Here is a 5,169-nt window from a genome sequence, read left to right as displayed (position 1 = left end):
AAGCTGTGAAGAGGATCTTCCGATACCTGAAAGGAACCGTTGATTATTCACTATGTTATAGTGAAAATGATTTACACTTGAAAGGATACACAGATGCTGATTGGGGTGGTGACTGGAACGATAGAAAATCGACATCCGGTTATGCTTTCTTACTTAATGGTGGTGCTATTTCATGGAAAAGTAAGAAACAAACTTGCACGACTCTTTCAACTATGGAAGCTGAGTTTGTGGCTTGTGCATCTGCAGTACAAGAAGCTATTTGGTTAAAAATATTCTTTGAGCATTTGGACGTAGCAAAGAATTCTCAAGGATCAATGATTTTACATTGTGATAATCAAGCGGCTATTGCATACACAAAGGATCCTAAGTATCACAGCAAAACCAAACACATTGACATCAAGTATAACTTTGTAAGAGACACAGTAGCAAGTGGAGAAGTAACTTTACAATATATACCTACACGAGAAATGATAGCTGATCTTTTTACAAAGGCGATATCTAGAGACCTATTTGAGAAACATATTATGGCTCTAGGTTTGCGTAGGATATGATTATATTTTTGTATTGTAAAATGACTTGGTTGTTAAAATATTTTCATCAACATTTGACTCTTGAATTTGTGTTCATATCTTATATGCATGTGATGATGTAATTTTATTGATGAAGTGTGTCGAACAAGTCGTGAGATTGGCTCTGTCACACGAGCAATCGCCTCTTACTTTGAGTGACGTGAAGAGATAAGTTCCACCAACATGTTATGACTTGTTTTGTAAGCCAGATATGAGTTTCTCCAAGAAGATGGATTTGAGGATCATTGAAGAGAGAAACTCGGGTTAGACATTTTGGAGATGTCTAGATCAAGATTTGTACGATGTTGAATGAGTAAAGTAATGAGACACACGCGCCAATATAAGGTGAGAACACCGTAGCACGTGTTTCATACCACGTGTGCTAAGCGACCAATGGGTTAATGGAGAATGGATCCCTGCTTCTTCATCGTGTGAGACCCGAAAAGTTACATTAACTTTTCAATGGAATACCCTTTGACCTTTGACTGTTTCTTGAAGTTTCAATCAATGTTGCTACTTTAGCATGTTACTAATAGCCATAAGTGATTTGGCAATGCAGTGCATGTCTAGGAAAGCAGTTGATTTGAAACAAACAGATTCGAGTAGAAAGGGAAGACAATTAAAATTATTAATTTAACTTCTATTCATAGGCCGGCCATTGCACTTGCCATACGGTATCAAGTGTAATTGTGGATATAAAGTTAAACATGAACTCGAGTTCACCTCTTTAGAGGACGAGGGATCAGACAATTAGCTACTGCAGTAGCGAATGATGTCTGGGGTATTGCGAGTAATAAGATCCTTGTGTTAGTAGTGAATCCCTTCCGTATGTGATTGGATTTCTATGTGGAGCTCTTGTACAACCTTAATAGGTTTGGAATGCTATAGCTCTTGAAGCTCGCAGGTCGCACGAACTATTTGTTAGTATGAATTATGTGTGTTATTGACATGGTACTGATTTGAGTCCAGTCCATGTGCGAAGTGGGTGATGTTGGATATTGGTTATGGGTCGTGGGTCGCCCATGTGGACTGACCCGGCCCAGTTTTTTATTCTGAAGTGATAAGATGAAAATTAACTTCCCTAGAGAAGTTACCAACACAGTAAAAAGTCCTTGAGAAGTTACCAACAAAAAAAAAAAAGAAACGTGATAGTGGGATAAGATTATGGGAATGTGCTGGTGTTGATTTCTTTCACTTTATCAACCGTAAAAACATAACCTCCTCTTCTATATATGAAAAATACTCCAGCATTCTCCAGTGATACACAAAAATAGAATAACACACAGTAAAGAAAAGAGAGAAGTGAAAGACATCTAGTTCGTGAAAAAATACTCCGTTTCCAAGTGAGACGAAGTTAGATTTGGGGAAATTTTTGTGGTGATCTTGTGCAAAACTTCCGCTGCTAACAAGTACATCATCTTTGTTCTTGTTTCAAGATATGAAAACCTTCAAAATCTGATACAACAACCCCATTTTTGGAATATCTTTCTTTAAGCTTGTAAAGCATCATGGCCGGGAAAAACATACGTCGCACCACCATGACTGCCCATTAGAAATAACTACCTCGGCTTCACGAGATTAAAAAAAAAAAAAAAGACCATAAAAAAGGCCACAAAAATTAATAAGAAACAGCAAAAAATATGAAGCTGTGCAGCAGCTTCATCTTTAATGGTTTTCAAGAGGACAGAAAAATCCAATAAGAGCTTAGACAAGGTTCTGTATCTCTCAGCCGTACTATAACCTTTGCAATAAGCTCGTCCAAACAGGGTAACATTCAAAGAGTATATGCCTTAACTAAATGGATAAATAGCATCACGACAAAAGAAGAGGATGTTATAGCTACAGTGTGATAAGCATTCACTTTTGTGATGGTTTTAACGTTGTGAACACACAAGTAAACGTGGTTGACAAATAATATAAAGCGATAATTATTAGCCTGGTGAAATGAAGAATCACATCAGTGGAGCGCATAAATAAACTCCTTACTCTTAACAACAGCTGCACAGCAGTTTTAAGTTTGAGCCAAGGATGGAATCTCACAGTAGCAGGTTAGTACTACCATTAAATGAATCTCTACCTTTTCATAAAATAAAATAAAAGGTTAACCATCTGTCTGACATAAACTACAAGGATGCTGCATTCTATAAAAGGAAAAGATTTGACGTTGTAGACCAAACACTGCAAATAGCACGAGAACAATAAAACTGTCAGTATGCAATTGAGCTTCCTAGGTAAGTGTATGCCAGAAACACAAAATAGATTATTATCATATCAGGACTGAAGCAAATACCAAGAAAAAGTTTAAGTTCAAGAAATAGGGGGGAATTAAGTAATGCTAGCCAACATCAATGGCTTCAGCTGCAAAAGAGAGGTAATTAACTCTGCATATAATAGGACAGAGCAACCAAGACTAGTTTGCAGGTTCTGTAGGTTTACCAATTATCTGAGGCATTTGATTGAAAGTTTAGAAAGTAAATGATATACTTTAACAGCCCAAGCTGTGTGAGAGTCAGGACTTTCACTAAAGGGGTTCAAAATATGAAAAAGTAAACACACGAAGAAGTCAAAGCCCAAGCATCGGATGAACCCCCTTGGCCCTTCCTCCCTCCGCCCCCTAAGCCCAAGCATCCTTAAATCCAGGATATGGAGGACATTTCAATTATGTATTGGATATAGGCTAATACATGAAATTCAAATTAAAACATGTAATACAATTTTTCACTTACAAACACAGAAAAGAGTCAATTATTGAGTCTTTATTAGTTCATATTCCTTATCCGAAAAGATGGCAAGTTTACATAATGTAATAACCATTGTATTACCTGTTCTCCGAGTTAACTACATCTTTTTAGGTCCCTTGATCTTAATTTATGCACAACAAGTCCAACTATTAGGTGATGATTGTCCTGTTTCTTAGAATTGGAGAGTTAGTTGCGCAGCTACTACATATGCTGCTGCAAATACTATTCTTCTATAATTTCTAATAGTTTTCATCTTTCCTCCCATGCTAATGTTATATTCTCAATCAAATCATGGACAGAAAAATACAGTAACAATTAAGATAGAGATAACCATTTTTGGTCAGTTTGCAAAATTCTCAAACAAAACCAGATCACAACACAATCTCAGCTGACCCCATCGTCTCTTTTTCAGCAAATATACACATGAAATCTCCACAACTGCATAGGTAGTCACCAGAATAGTACCAGGTAATTATGCTAAACGTGAATTTTTATTATATACATCTCGGTACCTTTTCTTAATTTAAGCACAATCAACTCCCTCTGTTTGTTGAAGATAATTGTCCAGTTAGATAGAGTTGGAGAGTTAGTTGGTCAGTTCATGAAAATTCTGAAATAAAACTAGATCTCTGAGCATAGAGATCCATTGTCTCTATCCAGCAAATATTCACAGCCAATCAAATTTACTTCCAAAATTACATTATTTAAGCTGGAAATAGAGAACTTTACACATAAAAAAAAGACTCTTATCAACAAATCACCAATTAAAATCTCCATAAAAGCACACAAAGAAACTTTCAACAGGAATTAGAGCTCAGATGTCATACCATTACGCTGGAGAAAAAGGAAAGGGAGAGCTGATCGGGAGCCATCGGAATGGGGGGAATTGGCAAGATTTCAATTTTTATGCAGCATAAAATATGATATCTTGCCATGCCACCCACTCCAAAAGCTCCCGGAAACACTCATCCCCTTTCCACTTCCTACAAATTTCACAACTCTCTAATAGACTGATACTATATACAGAGACAAGAAACTACGAAGAGATGTGAGGAAGCGGCTCTGGAGTGAAACCCTAATATGTTGCGTTAGGTTTACAAAATAAGAAAAGAAGAAGTGTACGTTTTAACCACCCATCTTTTAGCTCCAATGGCTTCTATATATGACTAATTATACGCATCAACTCATTCCAACTTTACTTCACGGAGCAAACTGAAAATAATTTTCTAATCCAAATTCAATAAACATATCGTATTATGTGCTAGTTTGTCCTTTTTAGGAAATCATACTCCATCCGTTTCGATTTATGTGAACTCATTTGACTGGATACGATATTTAAAAAAGAATGAAAACTTGAAACTTGTGGTTCAAAATAAATCTTGAATATTTGTGTAGTTGTAAATCATTTCATAAAGTGAATTTGTTTCCAAATTAGGAAAGAGATAATTTATTTTGACACAAATTAAAAAAAAAATAGGTTCATATAGATTAAAACAGAGGGATCAGATATCACACTACGAGAGTATTTGAATTAGCTTAGAAACTTGTCAAATCAATTTAAAAGTACTTCTAATTTATTTATGTGATTGTATAGATTAACAAGTCCACTTTCTCCGTTCATTTTTATTTATTCACTATATTAAAAATAAATTTTTATATTTACTTGTCCATTTTAAAATATATATAAAAAAAAGACAAAAATATTATGTTTTACCCTTAAAACTAACTACTCATTTTCCAAATTATTTCTCAAATTCATTGAGAATATACACCAATTAATTTAGTATTATAATAAAATATGCATTTTATTTATTATTTTTTAAGGGATGCGAAGTTATTTTGTACACCCTCCCTTTCAT

General features: G+C 35.1%; 1 long non-coding RNA gene across 1 annotated transcript; it reads right to left on the bottom strand.

Annotated features, from left to right (window-relative positions):
- Positions 1-1,777: 1,777 nt before the first annotated feature.
- Positions 1,778-4,503, bottom strand: LOC132641919 (uncharacterized). Its single transcript, XR_009583019.1, has 2 exons — positions 4,138-4,503; positions 1,778-2,747 (listed from the first exon to the last, which is right to left on the bottom strand). It is a non-coding gene; the product is annotated as an uncharacterized LOC132641919 (long non-coding RNA).
- Between the last annotated feature and the right edge of the window lie 666 nt (positions 4,504-5,169).

The sequence above is a fragment of the Lycium barbarum genome, chromosome 1 (genome assembly GCF_019175385.1).
Source record: "Lycium barbarum isolate Lr01 chromosome 1, ASM1917538v2, whole genome shotgun sequence".
NCBI classification, from domain to species: Eukaryota; Viridiplantae; Streptophyta; class Magnoliopsida; order Solanales; family Solanaceae; genus Lycium; species Lycium barbarum.
The sequence above is the reverse complement of the archived record's forward strand: the minus strand, read 5'-3'. Positions and strand labels throughout refer to the sequence as shown.